General features: G+C 32.8%; 4 non-coding genes across 4 annotated transcripts; 1 reads left to right on the top strand and 3 right to left on the bottom strand.

Moving 5' to 3' along the window:
• Window positions 1–18,732: 18,732 nt before the first annotated feature.
• Window positions 18,733–18,805, bottom strand: Trnak-cuu (transfer RNA lysine (anticodon CUU)). Its single transcript has one exon. It is a non-coding gene; the product is annotated as a tRNA-Lys (tRNA).
• A 1,663-nt stretch (window positions 18,806–20,468) lies between these two features.
• Trnak-cuu (transfer RNA lysine (anticodon CUU)) lies at window positions 20,469–20,541 on the top strand. Its single transcript has one exon. It is a non-coding gene; the product is annotated as a tRNA-Lys (tRNA).
• A 2,145-nt stretch (window positions 20,542–22,686) lies between these two features.
• Trnak-cuu (transfer RNA lysine (anticodon CUU)) lies at window positions 22,687–22,759 on the bottom strand. The gene has a single exon. It is a non-coding gene; the product is annotated as a tRNA-Lys (tRNA).
• A 3,669-nt stretch (window positions 22,760–26,428) lies between these two features.
• On the bottom strand, window positions 26,429–26,508 carry Trnac-aca (transfer RNA cysteine (anticodon ACA)). The gene is given in 2 exon segments: window positions 26,429–26,464; window positions 26,471–26,508. It is a non-coding gene; the product is annotated as a tRNA-Cys (tRNA).
• Between the last annotated feature and the right edge of the window lie 121 nt (window positions 26,509–26,629).

Here is a 26,629-nt window from a genome sequence, read left to right on the forward strand (position 1 = left end):
AAGCGGTGACTTTAAAAGGGTTGGTAAACGTGGTTATTGGATGTTATTACAAGTTTTAATTGTCAATAGCTCACTCAATTTTTGCGGTAGAAACAATTTTGGCAAACCAGGTTCTTGAGAATTAAATAAACTACAATCTAATATTTAAACGTTTTTCGTATCTCTGATGGTAATCTTTTTTCCAAACTACAAAAATTCGTTATTCGCTTTTGACTCCATTTTTTTAAAAACTCAATAATCTAAGCCGATCAAACTTCTATAACCTATTAATAATACATAAATAAAGAAGACCAAATAAGGCCAATGACTAATTTTAATACGGGTGGTGATTAGGAGGTTGCTTCCGATCACTTTTTCGCTGAAAAAAACAGGGACTCACATTCTTTTCATTATAAGTCTTTTTAATTTTTGAGTTAGAGACTTTTCTTTATTTCTGGAGATAGATATTCTTAAATTATTTAAATTAGTTTAACAAGTTATCCTCAAAAAATGCATAGTTTTCCCGTCTTATGACTTTGAATCTACAATATCTAGCATTTGACGAAGAAGAGCTAACATATAATAAAGTATAGCTCGATTACTGTTGGTCTTAAAGAAAATTTAAAAAAATGGTTTTGTTTATTTTTTTAAAAGGTACGTTTTTGTTAATATAGTTGTTTTGATAAAACGAAAATTTTTGGAGTTATTAGCAGAAAACTTATTAAAAACATTGATTTTTTCGATATAAAACTAACACTGTCGATAGCGAATAAATAGAAAACTATTAATTTTATCAAAAAATTTTATAGAACGTTTTTTGCTTAGAATGAAGTTTTTACCAACTTTTGAGGTCAACATATAATAAAAAATTTCCACCCCCCGAGATGGGGCGGCAACCACCCCCATGGTAAAAGCGCCTTTCGGCATCATATAGATTTTGTTCCTTAGACTATCCACTACTTATTCTCAAATTTTCAAGCAAATCGATTCATTCTGTAAACATTGCGAGGTTTTGTCCTATTTTATGCTTCATTACTTGGACTAGATGTCAACTACCCCGATTGCTTCCATGGAGGTCATACTTGACTTCCCCTATGACTGATATGGCTGGAGCAGAAGATGAAGATAGGATCATACAGAAGGCAGAGAGGCGGGGCGAAAGGATACCAGAATCAAATATGGAGAGATAATTAAAAATCACCCAGTAATGTAACCTAAATGCAATTTAGAAAAGTCATTTACTGCCCTCTGTTCAGAAAGGGATGAATGGGAGTTAATGAATCGCATAATGGCAGGTCAGTGCTGGTATACAGACAGCTCACAGACCGATGAACGAGTCAGAGCTGGAGTATTCGGAGGGAAATAAATGCTGAGCCTTAGTGAAAGCATGAGACCGAGGAAATTACTCTAATATCTTCAAAGCAGAATTTATGCTATGGAGATGTGACTGCAGGAATTAATAAAAAAGAACTGAAATGACAGATCTATATTTTGGCCATAAAAATCTAGCACTTAATGGTATAAATGACATTAACGGCATAAATAATTTATAGTATCCATAATTATAAGAAATAATAAATTTTTCATATTAACTTTGACTTTAAAAAACTCGTGACTGAAAGGACTTAAACTGGAAAATATCATATACAGGGTAGCGAGGAAGTATTGAAACAGGATAATTTTTTTGGAAACCGCTAAAACGATTTTTATAGATTTTTGGTGGGTAAGGGTGTCCTAATACGGTCGATATTATAGTGGTAATTACATTGTTGTCAGATCTCCCGTTTTTCTGGAAATCTAATGGATTTTCTTATTTCAAATGGAACATCCTTTAATATATTTTTTGCGTTTTGACGTCCTTAAGAAATACTGATTATTTTTTGTGTTATTTTCCCTATACCTAAATGCCATAATATCTGAGTTATTGCTACATTTATTAAAAAATAATTATAAAAAAATTTTAAAAATCAAATTTTTTGGACCAAATAGACATTATTTTAGGTTCTTTGAGTCATTGGAAACAAAAAAGGAATTTTTCAATTTTTGTCAAAAGTTAATCGTTTCCTAGTTATAAACAATTTATGAAAACTAAAAAAAAATCGAAAAAAAAAACTGAAAAAAGTCGAAAAATTACGATTTTCTAGACTCAAAACCACAAGTAAAAAATATTGTTTTGAAACAACAAAGAGCCTAAATTCAAGTTCAAACCTTATTTTATCAGTTACCGATAAGTAATTTAGGCTTATTGCATTTTAAAACACTCATTTCTAGATCGCCCTTCCTCTCATATGCGCTTCATTAACAATTAAAAAAAAAACAACGTTTTAGAATAAAACGTGCCAAAAATTCTTATAGGGAGCTGATAAAAGAAGGTTTGAGCTTAAATAATTAAGGTAGGTACTTCGTAATTTCAAAAATTATTTTTTACGTGCGTTTTTAAATCTTGAATATCGTAATTTTTCGATTTTTTTTCAGTTTTTCATTGTTTATAACTCGGAAACGATTAACTTTAAAGAAAAATTACAAAAGGTATTTTTTTGTTCCCAATGATCCAAAGAACCTAAAATAATGTCTATCCGTTCCGAAAAATTTGATTTTTATAGTAAAAAATGTTTTTTAATAAATGTTGCAATAACTCCGAAGTTATGGCATTTAGGTATAGGACATACAATACAAAAAAAAGATCAGTATTTCTTAGGGACGTCAAAACAAAAAAAATATACAGGTTGTTTTATTTGAAATAGGAAAGTTCATTAGATTTCCAGAAAAGCAGAATATTTGACAACAATGTAATTACCACTATAATATCGGCCGTATTAGAAAACCCTTACCCACCAAAACGTATGTAGTATCAATGTATTAAGGCAAATCAATATACAGTCGAACCCGGTTATTAGAATACCTGTTATAAGAATATCCTGGTTTAAGGAATATAAATTTAAGGTCCCGAACCGTTTCTACTAGCCATTAATGATCAGTTATTACTATAATATCCCGGTTATAGGAATACTTTTGTTTGGCACGAAGGCTATTCCCACGGGCTATTCCAATAAGCAGGTTCGACTGTAATATAATAAACTCAAGGAAATTGTCTGTCAAAATTTAATATTAAATTCAACTTAATCAATGGCCTGGCCTATCGGGGAAATACTTCTACCCAGAAATTTTGTAGTATACCTACACAATATACAAACACTAAAGTGCATGACCTCGATAAGATTAACTATTTCGCAAACATTTGCATGATGATGGTAAGCGTGTTACCTAGCGCAATTGTCTGTTCGCTGTAGAATAAAGAAAATCGGAACTAGGTATTTAGGGGGTAATTTATTACTGCACTGTAGCTTTAAATTTCAATTAAAATGTTGTGTTTGTGAATACGTAAATTTCTTATTTTAAATGGAGAAAAAAACTGCAATAATTTATAAACCCTTGATATTAAACTGCTCGTCAAAAGTTAGGAATTTAGAAAATTATGATAATTTTCATAGTTGATATTTTAAAGGGGAGTTTTTAGGTTTCTTATTTTAAATGGAGAAAACAACCGCAATAATTTATAAACCCTTTGTATTAAACTGCTCGTCAAAAGTTAGGGATATAGAAAATTATGCTCATTTTCATAGTTGATTTTTTCGTGAGCAGATTAACGGCTTGCGCTGTTTTCTTTATTATTTTAGAGTTTTCTTTAGTATTTACACAGTTGTGCAAAGGTTTACTCAAACTATTGGGTGGAAGAAAAGACAGACGGACGGACGGACAGACATGCATGAAAACGAAACTAAATAATTATTTTCGTCTTGCTAGGGCACCTCAAATAAAATATAGCTTGTTAGTCCAGGTTGTAGCTTCGCATTTGTTCGAAAAAATATTCGGATTCAATTTTGTTCACCATCTTGCTTAAAAAGATCCCCTTTTCACAAATTGGCATGTTGCCATGGTCAAAAGATGTTCAAAAATTTTTAAAAGTTTTTTTTTGTTTTTTTTTTTCCTAAAATTATATTTTTTCCATTCAATAAAGTTTTTTTAAGTTTTTTGGATCAAACCAAACAGAAAAGGTCTTTGGTGACTTTTCTCGAAAGTTGATAGTTTTTGACATAATATAAGCGATTAAAAAATTTAAAAATTGCGAAATCGACCATTTTTAACCCTAACAAACAATGTATATATATAACACCGGTTTATGGCGTCGTGCTCCTTCCGGTTCCTATTCTCCAGCTGCGTCGATCTGTCCAATCTCCTGGTCGGAGATCTCTCTCAGACATGGCTTTCTGGATTCCAATTATCCAGGTTGTTTTCGGTCTGTCCCTTTTCCTTCTTTCCGGGGGTTGCCATTCCATTATTAGCTTTGGGAGCCGATGTTCCTTCATTCTTTGTACATGACCATACCAACAAAGTTGGTTTTGTTGGACTTCTTCAATTATGTTTGTTTTTCTATTCATAATATCTCGCACCCGTTCATTCGTTATATGTGAGAGTCTGGAGATGCAGGCCGATCTTCGCCAGAAGTCCATTCAGTGCGAGCAACTTCTGTTCTGTTCGCTTATTCAGTTGCCAGGTTTCACATCCATACAGTACCACAGCTTTTAAAGATGCTATTATAAAGCTGTGTTTTCTTTTCTTTTGATATGGTTTTTGACCAAAGTAGTGAGTTCAAAGCTCCTATTACCTTCTTTCCTTTCGTAATTCGTTCCTCTATTTCCCGTTGTCCTAGCTGAACGACAAAGACGACAACGCGACACGACGCGACGCGACGCGAAAATATCAAGTATGTAATGGTTGTATTTGTATGTGGCCTACGTTTTCGGGTTAATCAATCTACGACGTACGACAAGACGCGACGAAGTGCGAACTTGTTTTGTTCGCGACGAGACACGACGCACGCAGTGTGACATATCTTAAAGTCAGTAACAGCATCTTTTCAATAGAAATTGGTTTTTAAAAATTACTTATTGACAGTATGACAGTTGAAACTGGGTTTAACAGCTGCAATAATATACAATCGAAAGTATACTCTTTAAACCAACGTGGATCATTTCTTAATTTCGAATATAAACGATGAAATTCTCCAAATTTATTTTGCTCTAAATATTTATATGATATTTTTTATCTTTCTTCTTCGTTTATGAAATTTTTTTAAAGCTAAGTATTTAGAATATGAATTTTCTAGTAATACTGTCGTATACTCCCCATACTGAAGAATAGGAATAAATTGACATCGTCACGTTTGTTCTAGGTTGAGCGATGGAAGGCGACGCGATGCGACTCTACATAAGCCACACGTCGCGTGAAGTACTGGTCGCATCGTATCGCATCGCATCGCAGCGCGTCGCGTCGTTTTCCGTCGCTCGCCTAGGACAACGGGTTTCGAATTCTGTCCTTCCACTTTGTTGGATTCTCGTTCTAAGGTATACATAATCAGAGCTTGGCTCAATAACCATATCATCCTCCAGTTGTAACTCACTTTTCTGTCCTCCTATACACATATATTTGGTTTTCTTCATATTAACGTATAGGCCCTAATTTATTTATTCTCGAAACAGCCGGTTTGTCATAAATATTAGATTATTTTTATCCTGGGCAATCACCACCTGATCGTCAGCAAAATGCAGTGTGTATAGTGTTGAGTCGTCGTTTAGCAGTATCCCCATTCCAGAACACGATTTCCGCCACTTATTCAAGACCTCATTTATAGTTCAGAGAAATAAGGAAAAAAAATATCCTGTTGGTGACACAACCCCTCCAGGCCGAAACCAAATTTTTCGAGTAGTATGGTCATCTATAATAATAACCTATATGTTTCCTGCAGCCGATTTTGATGATATACAAAGTTATAAACAAATGAAGATCAAAAAACGAAAAATTTTCGCTTTTTTCGTCTATTACTAAAAAATTGGGCATTTTAAACAAATTTGAGAGTAATAAACTCATAAACCGTATAAAAAGCTTCAATATGGCGCTCGCTGAATATGTCAGTCCTTATTGGTTGCTTAGAAAATTGAAAAATAAATAATAAATTTTGAGTTTTTATAAATATTCATAACTTATGTAAAAATTAACTTAGAACCTTCTTACTACACGAAATGCTGAGACATATGATGCTTAAATCATACCCTAAATTTTAAAGTAGTTGGTCAAATAGTTTAAACGTTATTTAATTTGTTTATCCAAAATTAATTTTTTTTGCAACACTGTAAGTCAGAAAATGATGAAGTTACAATAATATTTTGGATAGTTTATGAAAGAAGAAAATTTACAGTATTAATTTAATTTAAAAAAAAATTACAAAAAATAATTATAAATATTGCAAAATAATTTTGCAAAAACATGTGAATTAAAAAAATGGGGGGGCTAACTTTATCCCTAATTGTCCTAGGACAGTTGTTTTTCTTTCTAAATGTGTATAAAAATTCAGTCTTTCTAAATATAAAAAATAATTTTTTCTACGGGTAACGGTTAAAAAGTTATTCTAATTGTTTATAAGTAAGCAATAAATCGACATGTTTTTGTAAAATAATTTTACACTGTTTAAAATTATTTTTTGTCATTTATTTTTAATTAAGGTGCTGTATAAATGTTCTTCTTTCATAAACTGTCCGAAGTACTATTGTAACCTCATAATTTTCTGACTTATAGTGTTGCAAAAAAAATTAATTTGGGAAAAACAAATTAAATAACTTTTAAACTATTTGACCAATTGCTTTGAAATTTAAAATATAATTTAAGTACAAGAAGTCTCAGCATTCCGTGTAATAAGAAGGTTCTAAGTTAATTTTTACATAAGTTATGAATATTTATAAAAACTCAAAATTTATGAATTGTTTTGCAATTTTCTAAGCAACCAATAAGGATGGAAATATTCAGCGAACGCCATATTGAAGTGTTTTATACGATTTATGAGTTTCTTACTCTCAAATTTGTTTTAAGTGCTTAAGTTTTTGCTAATAGACGAAAAAAGCGATAATTTACCGTTTTTTTTATTTTCATTTGTTTATAACTATGTATATCATCAAAATCGGCTGCAGGAAACATATGGGTTAATAATATAGATGTCCATACTACTCAAAAAATTTGATTTCGGCCTGGAGGGGGATGTGTCACGAGAAAAATCTTATTTCTCTGGACTATTATATAGATTTTAAACAGTGCTAGCGATAAGCTGTGCATCCCTGTCGTAGTCCCTTATTCACCATGAAGCTATTGGATAACCTAACAAACAATGTGAAAAACTGAAAATTTCAATGTTGCCAAGATAGGTAGATATTCTTTAAACATCGATTGATGTCATCCCGAAGAGCTTATTAATGCTTAAATAAATATACGAAAAACATTTTAAGTTTAAAAAAATTGTTTAAAAAATTTTTGACCCCCTGCCAACACGCAAATTTGTTAATAGGAAACATTTTCAAGCAAGATGGTGAAAAAAAATTGAATCAGAATATTTTTTCGCACATAAATATATTTACGCATATTAGATGATCATATTATGTTAGACGAGCAAAGTATGCTAAATGTGCAGTCACTCGAGCGCTTTGGGGATCTATTGGGTTGTGAAGAGTAGGTCCTAAAACCAAAAAAGTTAAGTAAAGTTTTCCATTTTAGTGGGGACTTTCTATTTTTAAAAATTTTCCATTTCCAACAATCGTTTTTTTTTAGATTATAGCGCCATCTATCCATATTTCGAAAAAATGTCTCGAATAAAAGTTGCTTATTTTTACGCAGTGAATCCAAATCTGCAATAAAAATGGGGGCTCCCATTTAAGATTTTAAAGTAACCCCCAACCTCACCTCCGTCGGGGGGTCGTGTTTGATGCCATTCAATAGATTTTTCAAAAATATTGAATAAGTGTATTTTTCAGTTTTTCGATCTGATGTTCATTTTCCGAAGTATCGCGGGATTCGTATTTAAAATATTAAATTTACCCCCCACCCCTCTCGGTGGGAAGTCGTGTTGGATATCCTTCGATAGATTTTTGAAAAATAATCTTAAAAGATACGTACGTAGTCGATCATTTCTTGGACATAATTACAATCACAGATACATTCATTGAAAATAAACAATTTCAATAATACTTATTAGCAGGAAGACAAATCCACAGACATAAAAATTATAATAAATATATTTACTAAAAACATTAATAATATATTCTTTTCACGTAAACCTTATTCGCGCTACATAACTTATAGTCCATTCTTTCACGGTTTTTGCTCTAAATTTTAAAGAAACCGCTTGGATTGACATGAAATTTGGCATGCGTATAGCTTACATGTCAAAGAAAAAAAGTGATATTGTGCCGATGTGTGCTTTTGCCCTGGGGGTGACTTTGACCCACTCTTGTGGGTGAAAAAATATATGTCCAAAATAAGTTCGTAAATGGGTAAACTAACTAATTTTAAGTAACTTTTGATCTATAGAGCTTTTTCGCCAAGTCAACACTTTCCGAGTTATTTGCGAGTGAATATGTTCATTTTTCAACAAAATAACCACATTTTTAGACAGTTTTTCGCAAATAACTGAAAAAGTAAGAAAAAGTCGAAAAAATGTTCTTAGCCAAAAATATAGCCTATAAAAAAGTAAAAAAATGGTGTACGCGTTAGGTCTCTGGATCTCGTAGAACTAGAGTTATAGCCAATGAAAAATAGATTTATATTCACCAAATTTCAAATAGAATAATTCGACGTAAAATATCGAAAAAATTAAGCACTTTTTGGGGAATATCCATTTTAACTTTTTTAAAGTGTTTAAAAAAAGCTTTATTCCTGTTGTTACAAAAACTTTCTAGCGTTAAATTTAAGCAAGTTACGCTCAAAATAAAGTTGGTCCCTTTTATTTTTGCAAAAAAAAAATCGGGAAGACCAACCCCTAATTAGCAACTTAAATGAAATTAATCGTTACCGCTCCACAAATTATTTTATTTATATTTATATGATCTGTAAGTTTCATCGATTCAAAGTGCTTATTTTTGAAAAAATTTGGTTTCAAAGTAAAATTTTTAAAAATTTAAATTTTGAAAAATGTGCTTTTTTTTAAAATAACTTAAAAATTGTTAGAGACACCAAAAATCTCGAAAAACAAAAAAAGTCAAATTTGCTTTTTTGAAAATCATGTATTTTTTTGTTTTTCTGTTAGACAAAAATTGATTAAGATTTGGTGTTTCTAAATTTGCATACGTTCGTGATCAGTGACTCGTTCAACCCCTTTTAACTACAGTCCTTTCAATAGTAACGACTTTGAACCGATGAAACTTACAGATCATATAAATAATACATATATACACGAGTCAAGAAACTTGTGAATTTGTAACGATTAAGTTCATTTAAGATACTAATTAGGGGGTGGTTTTCTCGATTTTTTTACCAAAACCAAAAGGGACTAACTTTATTTTGAGCGTAACTTGTTTAATTTTGATGCTAGAAATTTTTTTATAAAACAAAAATGAAGCTTTTTTTAAACACTTTAAGTAAGTTGTAATGAGTTTTCCCCGAAATTTGCTTCATTTTTGGTTATTTCTCGTTAAAGTATTTCATTTGGAATTTGACGAATATGAACCTATTTTTCATTTGCTATAACTCTGCTTCTACTAGGTGTAGAGACGTGATGTATACACCATTTTTTTTTTAATTTTTGACAGGCTATAGTTTTGCTAAGAATGTTTTTTTCGAGAAAATAATTAATATTTGAGTTATTTGCGAAAAACCGTCTAAAAGCGTGGTTATTTTGTTGAAAAAAAATGAACACATTCACTGCCAAATAACTCAAAAAGTATTGACTTAGTGAAAAAACTCTATAGATCAAAAGTTACTTAAAATTAGCCAGTTTATCCATTTTCCTGACTTTTTTTGGACGAATATTTTTTCACCCCCAAAAGGGGGGTGAAAACCACCCCCAGGGCAAAAGCACATATCGGCACAATATCACTTTTTTTCTTTGACTTGTTAGCTATGTGTATGCCAAATTTCATGTATATCCAAGCGGTTCTTTAAAATTTAGAGGTTTTGCAATATTTTACCGTTAAAGAACGGACTATTAAAAGATGTAGCGATTAATACCATACTGTCGGTGTGCGCATGCGCCAGGGAATGTAAAAATTCACCCTCGTGTCAAAAGAAGTATAACTTTAAAAATATTTGGGTAAAAACCCTTTACAGTTAATCCGTCATAGGAACATAGAAAAAAGATATGAATTTAAACGTGAATGTTTAAAATATCCAATCTTTCATGCTCTAGGTACCATTGAGCTCGAATTTGACTTGTTCACATCATGACTTTATGGTAGCAAGTCTAGTCACTAGCATGAAACATTGGATATTTTAAACATCCATGTTTAAATTAACATCTTTTTTCTATGTTCCTATGACGAATTAATTGTAAAGGGTTTTTTCCCAAATATTTTTTTAAGTTATACTTCTTTAGACACGAGGGTGAATTTTTGCATTCCCTGGCGCATGCGCACACCGACAGTATGGTATTAGTCGCTACATCTTTTAAGTTATGTAGCGCGAATAAGGTTTACGTGAAAATAATACATTATTAATTTTTTAGTAAATATATTTATTATAATTTTTATGTCTGTGGATTTGTCTTCCTCCTAGTAAGTATTATTGAAAATGTTTATTTTCAATCAATGTATCTCTCATCGTGATTGTAATTATTATGTCCAACAAATGATCGACTGAATACAAAAACGGTGATAGCTTGATCGGTAGAGCATTCACCTAGGGATCCAGAGGTCGCCTGTTCAAATCCGGACAAAGTCATATCCTTTTTTTTATATGTAAATTTTTGGTATTCTTTTTGTTCTTTCTAAAATTAGTTTAATATTTAAATACAATACAAAAAACTGTTTACAGTAGATAAGTATATTGATTTCGTTGAAATCATGATATGAAGTTTGATTATATTTAATATAAGTATAACTTCTTACTTGCGTACAAAATACACACATTCTTTTTTACTTTGGTGGTTAGCATCAGGGCCGGCGATAACGGGCCTGCAAGGGATGCATTGCAGGCGGGCGCCCCTGTTTGGGGGGCGACAGAATGAGCATTTTTTCTGCTGTGGTATTATGTAAAATACTAAAATAAAAAAAATCATTTTTTTTAATGTGGTTTAATTTCGTCATAATACCCTAATATGTATTTGTTAGTTTTGCATATCAAATAATATACAAAAATATGCAACGCCGCAGATAATTCTTACCATGTAGTAATACAGTTTATTGGTCAAAGATATCATATTTCAACCAAACAACTTTGCTATGAGAATGATTTGTTTATGTTCTTCAAATTTCTTGCAAGTTGTTAGTGTTGTATCATCAGTTATAAGAGGAAATGAATAATTTCTAGTAAAGTAAACAAGATTGTGATACTGTTTTCTTGCCGCCCGCGGCTGTCTAATTTAATGTACCTATTAATAGGTATCAAGTTGAGTATTAATCCCATAAAAACATAATATTTAAAATAAAGATTTTAATTTAAATTTAGTTTAGAGCTCTTTAGATTTAGTATTATTTCATGTGATTATAAATACAGAATAGTTTGTAAGTTGTACTCTGCAGTTAAAGAATCTATTAGCATTCAATTAATATAAAATTATATTTGTTAAGTACTCAGTAGGTACATACTATTATTAATCTACGCTAAGTTATTATTTTTATTTAGTTAAATAAAAATGGGTTCAAAAAAAAATATCGGGGAATCTAGGGCACAAATCGAAAAAGAAAAAGCCGAAAAAGAAAAAATGACACAAAAAAACAATGTCAGTTCTCTTACGCCCGGTTTCATAATCAACTTAAAGTGAACATTAACTAAAGTTCACTTTACAGTTGACAGTTACCCATATCAATTGCATTGATAAAGGTACCAACTTAAAATTGAAAGTCCATTTTAACTGATTATGAAACCGACCGTTAGCCAATTTCTTAAAAAAGTTAAAGTGAAGTTGTTGTGTCAGATGATGGGTCCAATAAAACTGTTACCGAACTTTATTTACCGGGTACATTTGCGAATAGCGGGACACCGAATTAAGTCGCTGCCCGGAACACACATTTTTAGGACACAAGTCCAAAATCAAGTCATTAATAGCGAGGAAAGCTCTTCTAGCTGCCCCTAAAATCAGGGGGTTTAACACATAAAGTAATACAGAGGATGTTCCATTACCCAGGGCATCTAAGGTAACGTTCAGTACAAAGCCTCCTTATTCGTTATGTACTGCGATGGGGAGGGGTGGTGGTACAGCTTGGGGGTCAGATAGATACGGGGTCAGGTTACGCAGTGTAACGGGTTTGATCTTCGGACATGTGGGTCTCACTGTTCCATTTGAACACACATAATGTTCCCGAGGCTGGGGTTGTACGAGTATCTGTGTGTGTGGGGGCGCCTGTGCTAGTTTTGCAGGTGGGCACCTTATACCCTAGCGCCCGCACTGGTTAGCATGTTAGATTCAAGCAAACACTGATGATGATTGGTCAACCGATTGAAAACTAGTTCTGTTCTGTGATGTAGCCCTGTATAGGGATTTTAACAAATATACCTTTTAAAAAGCATTTTATGGTTTTTTGTAATAAATGGTATACAGCCAACTACAGGAGAATTTTTTCCTCGTGGATTTTTTATATTGTCACGAAAATTAAAATAGTATTTAATCTGATAATATCAAAATATATAAGTATGGGTCGTTAGCTCAGTTGGTTAGAGCATAACACTCCAAATTCAAACGTGAAGGTCGTGGGTTCAAGTCCCACATGAGCCCGTTTTTGTTTTTCATTATCTGAACGATCCTCTCGATCAGCAACCCCGGATGTGAGTGGGATTTTTGGCCAGGGCCGTGAAATTATAGTAAATTTGAAAAAATTATATAAGCAAAAATAATGTCAAATTCAGGTTAATCGCGTTAAATAATGGTCAACTGTTATTAATAGGGCTTTTCATCGACTCTCATTTGTTTCGTGCTTCTGTCTAAGTTGAATAATAATATTTATTATGTAATATATGATTAAACACAGATTATGCAACATAATAATAATATGAAAGAAGCTCGAAACAAACGAAAGTCGATTAAAAGCCCTATTGTTCTGATGAAACTGTTAAATTTATTTTGAGGTTATGTATTTGACTGTTGAGTTTTTACTAGTACATAAGTAATATAACCACTAACCACAGAATATCAATTACATAATTCACAGTCCAAGTTATATACAGGGTGTTTCATTAATAATTGTTATTGGAAAGATTTTAACTGTAGATTCTTGAGCTCAAAATATTAAGATTTAACCCAAATCACCTAAATAAAATGTGGCTTCCTATACTGAGTTGCAGGGTGTTGTATTTAAAAATTTAAAAACTATTTGTACCCAGTACTTTAAAACCATTTGACATATCCTTGTCATACTTGGCAGCAAGTTTAGGTACTGTACACGGCACTAAATTACAGTGGCGGCTCGTCAGGGTCGGCAGGGTCGGCAGTGCCGACCCACACATTTATGGACACATTATAGAATTTTTAAATATTTAATTTAATCGGAGTTGATGATATTCGTTTCTGTGAAATAAAAAATATATCTGTGAGATATATCACAGATATATCTCACAGATATATTTCACAGATATATATCCGACGGTACTCAACGCCTAACCAAAATATTTAACGACATATATTTAAGCGGAGTAATACCAAAAGCATGGTTGAAGTCGACGTTTGTTGCTTTACCAAAGAAAACAAAGTCCTTATCCTGCAGTGATTTCCGAACCATCAGCTTAATGAGCCATATTTAAAGCTATTTCTAAAAATTATACATCAAAGGATATATAGACTGTGCGAAGAAAAAATCAGCCGAACACAGTTTGGTTTTCGAAATGCAGTGGGTACAAGAGAGGCTCTATTTAGTATACAAGTGCTATTTCAACGATGTAGAGACGTGAATTGTGATATTTATGCATGTTTCATTGATTACCATAAAGCGTTCGATACAGTAAAGCACGACAAGCTGATGGAGATATTAACCAATATTGGAATAAACACCTGTGATTTAAGGATTATCAGCAATCTGTACTGGAATCAAACATCATCTATCCGGACAGAGGCAGGAGAATCCGACGATATCAAAATCAAACGTGGGGTCCGTCAGGGATGTATACTATCCCCACTGCTGTTTAACATCTACTCTGAGCAAATCTTTCAAGAATCATTGGATGATGTTGAAGCCGGAATTAGAATTAACGGAGAATGTATCAATAACATAAGATACGCAGACGACACTGTGGTATTCGCTGACAGTTCTGAAGCCCTACAGGAGTTAATGAGCAGAATCGCAGAAGTCAGTCAGAGATACGGACTTTCACTAAACACTAAGAAAACCAAATGTATGATGATCTCTAAGAATGAACAGCAATTTGGACGAATCAGTGTGAATGGTCAACAAATAGAAAGAGTAAAAACATACACCTACCTTGGTACGAACGTCAATGAAAATTGGGACCATTCTATAGAAATCAAATGTAGGATAGAGAAAGCAAGATCTGCATTTCAAAAAATGGCAAAGTTGTTCAAATGTCATGATTTGTCGATACCCATAAAAGTCAGATTACTACGATGTTATATATTTCCTATACTGTTGTACGGAGTTGAGTAGTGGACTCTCACAGACGCCACCTGCAAGAAAATTGAGGCTTTTGAGATGTGGCTTTATCGTCGAATCTTGAAGATATCTTATACCGACCACATTACTAATGAGGGTGTTTTGCTGAGAATGAAAAAAGGAAAAGAGCTGTTAATCAAAATAAAAACAGCCAAAATCGAATACCTCGGTCACATCATGAGGAACAGTGAGAGATATAGACTGCTGCAACTGGTCTTGCAGGGAAAAGTAGAGGGAAAGCGAGGACCAGGAAGGCGAAGGATTTCCTGGCTGAGAAATCTACGAACGTGGTTCAACACAACCACTACAAATCTTTTCAGAGCAGCAGTGTGCAAAGTGCAGATTGCCATGATGGTCGCCAACATCCGAAACGGATAGGCACTACAAGAAGAAAAAGATCTGTGAGATAATACAGACTAAATTTTATTCATTGTTTTTAAAAGACTTCGATCCCGATACGTTAGTTAAGTGATCCCTGTGCGCTATGCGTAAGAGACTTTTCAAATTAATGATCCTATAGCCATGCACCCGCACCCGATTGCGATTGTGTGAATTCTTATTATAAAGCCCGGCACGGCATGCCGTCCCCAGATCGAGGATTTGCTATATAATAAGAAGCTATGAAATATTAGACGATAGGCAACCAATTATACATTCTCCGTACTTATTTGAATGGCAAGTACGGCAGCGGGTACCTCTGCCGAGGCCGAGCGGTGATCTGCAAACGGCAGAAAGGCACGTACGTATTGCCTTGCTAGCGCGCCCGGGATAATTATGAAATGGGTACCTAAGTAGTTTTACGTCGTTTAATTATTAATATTATTATTGATATTGTAATTCTTTTAAGTTGTTAGGAATTACCATTTAGGGGACAGGATGTATCGAAGCATTCGTTAAATCAAGTTAATTATAGAGAACAAATAAAATTGTTTAACAAATACGATCTGGAATTTTCTAATTTAATTTCTGACTCGAAGAATATACCGGCGTACCTAAAACAGCACAGAATGAAAGAATCAATTAGTAGTTACATTTTGATTATTTTCGGTAGAAGTAGATGAAACTACTGATAGAGGTAACATGTCATTCACAAGTATCAATAATTGTTCTTCGATACGCGTTACGTCTCAATTTATGAGAGGTTGTTAGGTTTTCAGACGTGAGTAGAAGCCATAAGACAGAATATATTTTTGGTGTTTTAATTTAAAGGATAGATTAAATTTTTTTATATCAAAAATAAATTGGTAAGGCAAATTTATGACGGGGCTGTCTTGATGTTCAGTGAATTGTATGGTCTCCGGACAAAAGTTAAAACAATTGCACCAGGCAAAACTATTATTTACTCACTGTTATAAGTCATTGACCTTTTTGACTATTCAAAATTTAAAAGTTACGCCAAAGAATTTTCAAAATATCTATTAGACAAGTTCATTAAAAATTATCCATCATTTTTTAATCAAATAAAATAAGAAAATGAATTAACAGTTTTATATTCTGATCCAAATATTTTCGGAAGGTGGGATAAGTTACAGACTATGTATAATTTTATATACTGCAATTCATTAGGTACAACAAACTGTTCCCGAAATTAATAAATTATTGTGCTCAAATGTGGGCAGATTCTGTCTCAAATGAACGGGATTTCTCTTGTCTCAAAAGAGTCAAAACGTATTGTCGAAACACCATGAAACAGGAGAGAATGTCAAACTTGTCTCAAATGTCGATAGAAAAAAACTTTTAAAATCCCTCCAAAACAATAATAAATTTTACAATTACATACATTATAACCCATTTTGCTACTTTGAAACAACATAGACTAGAGTTAATTTATAAACAGGTATAGTTTCTAAATTTATAGGAAAAAAACAAAAAAAAACAAAAAAAAATAAAAAAAAAAACAAAAACCAAAGATCTTCTATGAAATTGAAGCCTTTGGAGACAAAATCTTGCCGACCCTGTCCCTAAAGCCAAGAGCCGCCACTGCTAAATTATGTTAAACACATGTTTCTGGCTAGTACCAGAGGCGTACGACGGGGAAAAGTCATTTGGCAAGTTTTCGATTCTACAATATTATATTCTATGCAAATAATTTGCTCTTAATTTGTAACGATAAAGTCATTAGTTTTTGAGATATCTGAAGTTAAAAATCAAACGGCACAGTTATTTTGTTTAATGTATTATACCCCTTCATATTTAAACTTCAAATATCTCTAAAACTAATAATTTTACACGAATGAAGAGAATATTAGTTACATAAATAGTATTGAAAAATCTAAAAAATATACTAAAGTAGCAGTTCCGTTAGTGGCGAAGAATTTGGGAAGGGTCAACCATTCACTATCCCGTATCATAAGCCTCTGGTAGGAGCCAGAAACGAATGTTTAACATAATTTATTAGGGTGTACGGTGTACAGTACCTTATACTTTTTGGTATAGTACGATAAGGATGTGTCTAATAGTTTAAAAGTACCAGGTACAAATAGTTCTTAAAGTTTTAAATAAAGAATACATTATTTAAAATACATAATACTTTAAAACTATTTGACATATCCCTTTGTCATACTTGCCAGAAAGTGTTTGTACTATAGACTCTACTAAATTATAGTAAATAATCGTTTCTGGCTAATATCAGAGGCGTACGACAGGGGAAAGTAAATGGTTGGCCGTTTCCAAATTCTACGCCACTGACGGAACTGTCTAGTTACACTAGATTCCCCAATACTTTCTATGTCAATAATATATTCTTCATTCTTAACGATAAAATCATTAGTTTTAGATATATTTGAAGATAAAAATGAGGGACATAATATAATCAAAATAACTGTCATTTTTAACTTCAAATATCTTGAAACTCATGATTTTTTCTTTAAGAATGTTTTGTCTATGTTATTAGCATAAAAAGCATTGGAGAATCCAGAAATGGCACAAAAATAACAATTTTACCAGTGCTGTAGATTTTGGGAAAGGTAAACCATTCACTTCACTGAATTCAACCATTTACCGTCGTACGCCTCTGGTAGTAATAAAAAATGTTTGGTTAGCATAATTTAGTAGAGGGTGCAGTACCTACACTTGCTGCCAAGTATGAAAAGGATATGTCAGATGGTTTTAAAGTACTGGGTACAAAATAGTTATTTTCCTAACTAGTGCGGAAAGTGATACTTCCACGCACGAGACTGCCGTTGACCCGAACGACGCGATAGCGGTCTTCGGGCAAGCAGTCGAGTGCTCATGGATGGTGCCCATGGACAATGAAATCGGACGACGAGAAAAAAGATTGACGCCTTTGAAATGTGGTGCTGGAGAAGAATGTTTCGAATCTCATGGACGGAACACAGAACAAAACACTCAATCTTCCAAGAGCTTAACATTCAGACTCGACTTTCCTCTATTTGCTTCTCCACCGTCTTAAAAATTTTCGGCCATATCGCAAGAAGAAGTGATGATAATCTTGAGAGACTTATAATTTCGGGAATCGTTGAAGGGCACAGAAGTAGAGGTCGCTCACCTACTCGATGGACGGATCAAGTACAGAAAGCCAGTGGAAAAACATTCTCTGAATCCATGAGGGAAGCTCATGACAGAAGCCGATGGAAAGAGATAGTTGCTAGTATTATAGGGAATCACGACACTCAGCAATGAGGAAACGACTGAGGAGGAGGAGGAGGAAATGAAAATTGGAATTGGCGTCAAAGATACAACTTTGAACTATATCAGCTCTACACAGATCCAGGTAGTGTAAAATTCGTTTAAGTTCAGAGACTTACATGAACCGGACACATTGCTAGAACGTCAGAACACGAATACACGAAGAGATTAACATTTTCAAAACCAGAGGGCACAAGAAGTAGAAGACGACAGCGAAGAAAATGGATTGATGATGTGGAAGGAAACCTAAATATTCTAAGGGTAAAAAGAAGTAGGGAAGTTGCCAGGAATCTACAGGAGTGGCGACTTCTTTGCAAGCAGGCCAAGATCTACAACGTATTGTCCAGCCACTTGATTATGATGATGATGAGAATTGTTAATTTTCCAAAATGGGTAAAAACAATATTTTATAATATATTTTTTCTTTCCTTTTCACAATTTAGTTGGCATTTCCAAATAATAAAAACATTGCCGCCCAATGTGGGGCTCGAATCCACGACCCTGAGATTAAGAGTCTCATGCTCTACCGACTGAGCTAGCCGGGCTATGCAAATCAAATAAAAATACCTATCAGTTTTTTTAAGGCCATCTGCCACACTGGCATGGATATGTAAACATTACAAGAATGTCATTTTGCTTGACAATGTCATCATTAACTTTAAAGAGGTGGATTTTGAATGTTCTTGGATAACTGTTATTTGTATAATTGCAAATTATTAATTCAGTTAATAAGTGACAGTTTTTCACTAACTATGTATCCAGTGATTGTAAGAATTTATATGTACAACAAAAACTAATACTCAATCGAGAAAAGAGGAAAAGTGTTAAAGTGATTTTTTAATAATATATTGTTACTATGGAACGCTTAAAATTATTTTGAACATCTTTAACAACAAAATACTTGGATCACAGAATATAATCCTGATGTATTCTCTGCTTGAATCTTCCATGAATAACAAACAATAAATAACTTCTTATTAAGTTCACGTCTTAAATTAATTATTTATCAAATTATTATTTAACCAACATTATCAGTAGTAATTGCACAAGAGCTCTAAAATTATTGAATTTTTTTCGAGTGTCACTTTGACAGTTTTAATTTCATGAATATAATTGATTATTTCATGAATAAAACTGTTCAAAACCAAAATTGTATTGTAATTTATTTATGTAAGTACAAATTACTACAATTAAACACGCAGTTGTTATAAATATTTCACGGTTGAAAGTCATCACTTTTATAATTTTTAAAACATTAATTGTCATTAATGTCACTGAATGTATTTTTTCGTAGCAACGAAGGGCATCTGACGTAATATACTTGACGACGGGAAATTATCAAAAATTATCGATTTAATTTAGATTTCTGTAGCTTTGTATTGGTCAGAATATCCTATGAATGAAATAATCAATATTATTTAACCAACAACTCAAAATATTCCCGATGCCATGTCAAATATTTAAAATATTTAAAACTGTCACTCTCTTGTCATCATATTCTATTTGACTCAGTGCGTTGTATGACAAAGATAAGCGAATGTTCGATTTGGAAAATATCACCACGGACATGGTGTCCATTTTTTTCGGATCCTGAAGAAACTAATAAATGTTTTTAAAAAACTTAAACGCAGAATTAAAGACTAAATTATTATCGAGGGCCGAAAGAGAAAGTTTCTTTTGAATGAGATATTTGAAATTAAAAATCACCACTACATTTTCTCTTAGTTTTTCACCCCTGTAACTTATTAAAATATAATCCTTATAAAAGTTTTCAGGGACTTTCGGCCCTCGGCAATCACGTAATCTTTCATTCTGCGTTTAAATTTTTCAAAAATAGTTATTAGTTTTCTGAGGATTCGAAAAAAATGAATCCCCATTTCAATAGCATTGCAGCCGAAAATACGTACCCATCCCTTTAATAATTTGAGACATCTCGCTAAAAAGTAATCGTGCTATTAAAAATATTATGTTTATATGGGATTAAACCAGAATTTATTGTAATGAAAATTACATTTTTATGATATTTGATGTTATTCACAAAACGATTTTTTGAAACAACAAATAGGTATAAAATGTAATTTTCATTAAAATCAATTAATTATGTTTTAATCCCATATAAACATAAATTTTTTAATATCACCATTATTTGTTAGCGAGATGTCTCAAACTATTAAAAAAACTGATAGGTATTTTTATTTGATTTGCATAGCCCGGCTAGCTCAGTCGGTAGAGCATGAGACTCTTAATCTCAGGGTCGTGGGTTCGAGCCCCACGTTGGGCGACATCATTTTTATTAATTATTTAGAGATTTCGCCAAATAAATTGTGAAAAGAAATAAAAATATAAAATATTATTACTTATGGTGCCATTTTAGAACACAAAAAATGTGGAACGTCAAAATAATAAATCCATACAGGACAGACGTGTCTGATAGTCCACAGTACATCGTCATTTTTGGAAGACGATTACAAAAGTCTTAAAAATGGTTTTAACTGCTTCGTTTGAGCGAGTCTACCACTTTCTGAAAAATTTGAGAGTGCAGGTTGGACGCGTTTCCGCACTCCCCACGCCTAAACCTGTAGCTCTAGCTCGGTTAGGTTTAGTTACAGTGGAACCCCGATAAGTCGGCCCCCGATAAACCGGAAGTCCGGCTAACCCGGACCGATTTTCATCAGATAAACATTTTGATTTTCAGTACATATTTTGTATTTTGACAATGACACCCGTTCTGGGCGTCAAAATGTTAATAAAATTATTTTTTCAATTTAATTGTGGCTTATTTCCCATCACAATAGTTAATTATCAGATAAATATTTCAACAATAAAAATGTATGTATGTAATATAATATTTGAGAGATAATGTGAATTTGTGTAATCTAAATACTACACCTGTCTGTAGTATTCCTTTATTTTTTATTTCAAACTGTGTTAGCATTGTTTAAGAAAGACTATTTAAAAAATTCTTTTTTAATCAATGGTCTTAGTTTTCACTGTTCTTAATACATAATAACAAAACATCGTTCCGATTGTGACTGTATGAATACAGTATTGTATTGTTCGCTTCCGTTTGCTTAGGTTTGTATTTGTGTGTGTTTAGTAATTTAGATGTGTAGGTACTGTGCATATTTATATATATTTCATGTTATTTCAATTCTAACGGAGTTTATCTGTAAGTATACCGTATTTTATTAATTTTTACCATATTCTCCGGCTAACCCGGATTTTCGATAACCCGGATCGGCCGCGGTCCCGATTAATCCGAGTTATCTAGGTTCCACTGTATTGCGAAAGTATAAGAATTCTAATTTTAATCAAAATTATTTTTGTCGGGCAAAAAAGAGGGCTCGATTGTAGAGTTCGACACCCTCAAGATGTCACTGTAGCGCGGTAGTTTTATTGTTACAAAACTTTTAATTTTCTATTGAAAATACTTATATTTAATTAATAAATATTGTCGATCTCTTGTCCGACAAATTTACAGCCTCGTTTCGTTAGGCCGACAACGTAAATATGTTAATGACGCGAGACGCGGAATCGCTTCCAATCTGACCTCTGAAATTTTTCAGAAACTCCTCAAGATTTTCGCTCAAACGAAGCAGTTAAAACAATTTTTAAGACTTTTGTAAACACCTTCCAAAAATGACCATGCACTGTGGACTATGGATATTATTTCTAGATTATAAAATAATAATCGTTGTTTTTGGTACATTCCTTATATTCGCTGTAGTTGTAGTTTAAATTGTGAAGGCTGTGAAAAAGTACTGACGAAGTAAACTTTTCCGATAAACGAATAAGAATAATAACAGGTATTCTTCTTCTTCTTCTTCAGGTGCCGTCTCCGCTACGGAGGTTGGCAATCATCATAGCTATTTTAATTTTTGAGGCAGTAGCTCTAAATAGTTGTTTCGAGCTGCATCCAAACCACTCTCTCAGGTTCTTCAACCATGAAATTCGTCTTCTTCCAATGCTTCTTCTGCCATCTATCTTTCCCTGCATTATGAGTCGTAGGATACCATACTTCTCGCCCCGCATCACATGTCCGAGATACTGTAGCTTCTTTTCTTTAATTGTAAGTTCAACTTCCTTTTCTTTACCTATTCTTCTCAGTACTTCATTGTTTGTAACTCTATCTACCCAGGAAACCCTCATAATTTTTCTATAGGTCCACATTTCAAAGGCGTTAAGTCGTCTCATTGTCTCTACATTTAACGTCCATGATTCCACAGGTATTCGCCTAGCCCAATTGATTAGAATAAACACATCCTACATGGATTCGAGAAACGGGATTATAAAGAGCTGTTTCTTTTTTTTGCTATAATTTTAGGGAGCAATATAACTAATGTGAAACTGGTAGAGTAGTTGTGTTACGTTTATTTGTTGTATACTTATTAGATATAGGTATATCCCCAAATAATAAAAACGTAGCCGCCCAACGTGGGGCTCGAACCCACGACCCTGAGATTAAGAGTCTCATGCTCTACCGACTGAGCTAGCCGGGCTATGCAAATTAAAAAAATCACCAGGAGTTTTTTTTTGTATTAGTTGAGTAAATCTAGTTTTTATTTCGGAAAAAAATCCAAGATAGAACTGTTCATAATTATTTCATTAAGAAATGTATAATAAACAACATATCAATAAGTTCTAATCCAAAAGAGGGTGCTTAATTTTTCATTAACCAAATTAACGATAAAATTTGTTCTCAAAATACCTATGAAAATATAAATTTTCGAAAAAAACCAACCCAACCAGTGAGAAATTCAGAAAATTTTGCACAGAAAACCATATCTAAATATTTATCTAAAATTAAATCTACAGGTTCTATAATTTTTAATTTATAAGGCGCGAGTCACCGTTCTTAGAGGCATTGGCGCACTCTACACTCTACGCCCAAGAAGCAATTGGACGTAATATTACGACGTCTTAACGTTGGATTAAATGCCCCAACGTTAATACGCGACGTTGCGACGACGGTCAGAAAACCGCTATTTGCACCCAAGTGGGGAATAGAAATACGGGTTGGCTCCACGTCCCTCTCTCGACTTCTCAGCTCGAGATATTTTATCGTCAAATTACGTTGGTTTTTTAGGACTTTGGTCTTGTAAAGTAATAGTATAATATTCTCTACCACAGAAGTACGGCCGACACACTTAATTTTTACCAAATAGGTTAATAATCTTGGAGGATATTAAATCATCAGAAACTAAGATGCATGACGGCCTGTTGATACTTATTTAAGTAGGTTCCTACTCTATTCAGAATATAACCTAAATGACTTTTATAATTATTTTATTAATCATCTGCCACATTGCATAATGCGGTCGAAAATTTACAAACGCAAGGAAGTGTACTGTTAAACTAGGTATAAAAATTGCTAAAAACTGAAAGCAAAACTGAAACTGAAAACAAAACGGTAAAAATATAAATAACCATCGTAATTAAAAAAACATATTATTATGTCTAGACCCATACAAAATTATTCTTGATTTATATATAAACAAAATTCGTTAATTAAAATCAAATATTCATTAAAACCTAGCAAAAAAATTACCAAACATTATGTTTCAAAAAATGGCTGAACCATGGCGATCTTTCATTAATGGCGGATTTGACTCGCGACCTAAATTGCACTACATTTTAACTGATTTGGACAAGGACACCCCCTGCCGACCTTTAGTATAACCTATTTTTACGTTGCACACCTCGAATTTACCTATTGGTATACCTAATACGTCCTAAAGTAAGTACAAACAACCTGGTCTTGACGACAGACTCCCGACGACCGGTCGTCGTCGTGAACACGCCTTAATCTGGTGGTAGATGCTTGTGTACGTACATCAGGCAGCTTAAACCAAAGGGTTTTATGAATGCATTTATTAATCTACTTATAGTTGGTTATTTTTATTTGTTGCATATGTTTACCTCATGAAAATCTTTAGTCCTATTTTGAGTAATTAGCTGTTCAGGTTCTGTATGTGCCATTTTCAAAAGTTTAGCTTTTTGTCTGTAAAAGGATGTTGAATGTCTAAAAGCTTTTGATTTCTTTTTTCCATGCATTTCCCCTTCATTTTGAGACATTCTTTTTCTCAAATAACAACTATATATTTTTTTAACTATATAGGTTTTTCATTCAATAAATTGTTATTGTTAATATACTGTTTATAGAAAAACTAGAAAAACCAAGTGTAAAAAAGTAAGGTTATGTTATGCAATGTAATATCTGTCATATTATAGTCATACAAGTCAAGTCAGATAGGCCCTAATCAGCAAATTTTTACGTCGTTTTGTAGTTGGAAACTAAACAACCAATTGTCGAAAATTTACTTTACGACGTTGGATAGTCGTCGACGTTTTTTAGTAAATTATAGGTATCTTATAAAAAAAACTTTGACGTCAGGTTAACGTATACAACTTTACTTAAATATTACGTTATTATTACCTACGTTGTACTGTCGTTCTCACCTTCCCGCAAGTACACGCAGCAATCTACCATACACCTACTGAGAAAACACCCGACGTCTCCTGAACGTTGGGTTCGATACTAATAAATACTCTGTAATCCCCGACGTTGAGCAGTCGTTAAATGTCTTCCAGTAAATTACATTGTAGTATAGAGGTTATACCCGACGTCAGCTTAACGTTAAACCTTAACCTAATAATTAACGTTGGTATTCTCAACGTTGGATTGTCGTTGTCGTCTTCCTGAAAAATACGTCTACCATACTCGATAAAACACCAACGTCCTGTGAACGTTGGCATCTATCCTAAAAAATACGTTGTAATTCCCGACGTGGAGTAGTCGTTGATGTATGCCACTTAATTGCACTTATAGTACAGATAGGTTAAGAGCGACGTCAGCTTAACGTCAAACCTTATCCTAATAATTGACGTCGTTATTCCCGATGTCGGTTGGTCATCAGATTATATGACTTATTAGCAGCAACGTTGATCCATAGGAAAAACAGACGTTGTCCTTGGTTAAGGCTTATTGTGAACCAATTTTGTCCTTAAATTTAACGTCCCATTAAGACAAAATTGGTTGCAGGTCGGAAAATTGCTATATACTTGGATTATTAATATAATTTAACATAATTTTTATTGATTTATGGATTAAAACTTTTTTATGCGCATAACTAGGTAGGTACAGTGTTTAAAATAAGTGAGACTTACATGAATTTTGTTATTTATTTAAAAGTGTCTTACTAATACAATTTGACCTACACATATCTTGCACAAATTTCTTTTCAAACATTGTACCAAAATATTGTTTCATTCAAAAAGAAATTCAAAAATTTTGTTCAAATGATACGTCTCAAAAAATCTAATTTTTGAAAGCTTCGTATAGTAGTTTTACAGAGTTACTACCACATTTAAGAGGATATTAATTAAATTTAAACGGCTATATTACAATTTTATAGTTGCTTCTTTTAATGATTAAGATGTAATCAAATACCTATACCAGTTTATTTAACTTTGAAAATGAAATAAACAACTTCTCTAATTTTTCAATTAAGAAAAATTCCTGTTGCTTCCTGTTCCTGTTTGGCGCGTAATAATTTGGGGTTTACAGGCAATATAGTTTAGTCACTAGTCCATACATGTGTACCAAAATATTTGTTAAATTACTTTTATTTATTATTATAAAAAAAAATAGTTTAAATAAATTTCAGCTGTAAAAATACCAGCCTTGAATTGCTATTAACAAAATGATTTCTGATTTTAAAAATAGAAAAATAAACGTATTAGGCACCACAAAACTAGAACTTTTTACGATATCAAATAAATATGAATATAAATATATCCATTGGCTAGACTGCTAGACTATTCAAAAATTGTAGATACTAAATTATATTCCTACTATGTAACAGAGTTCTGAAATGGCGCGTTAGCTCAGTTGGTAAGAGCACCATTCTCATATTAGCTCATGGAGGTCGTAGGTTCGAATCCTACATGCGCCAACTTATTTTAATTTATTATTATTAATCTAAAGGTTAATTGTTTTCTTAAAAGTTTTATTACAATATATTATTCTAAATAATAAAAAATAATATTTTCCTTTAACAATTATTTTAATAATGACCATTTCTAATTTTTGAAAACTCAAGAATTGTAGAATAAAATAAATATGTTAATCACTTTACAGAAAAAAATATTTACAAAAAAAAGAGGTCGGGCTCATGTGGGATTTGAACCCACGACCTTCACGTCAGAATTTGTAGTGTGATGCTCTAACCAACTGAGCTAACGAGCCATAGTAAAGTGTTTTAATATCAAGCCACGTATAATACAGGTATTAATAGGTTTGTTCTAGCATCAGTTTCAAACGGTTTGAAACAATCAGCGAATAGTGGACCAGCGTGAGTAGAGGGGAT

The sequence above is a fragment of the Diabrotica virgifera genome, chromosome 1, assembly GCF_917563875.1.
Source record: "Diabrotica virgifera virgifera chromosome 1, PGI_DIABVI_V3a".
NCBI lineage: Eukaryota > Metazoa > Arthropoda > Insecta > Coleoptera > Chrysomelidae > Diabrotica > Diabrotica virgifera.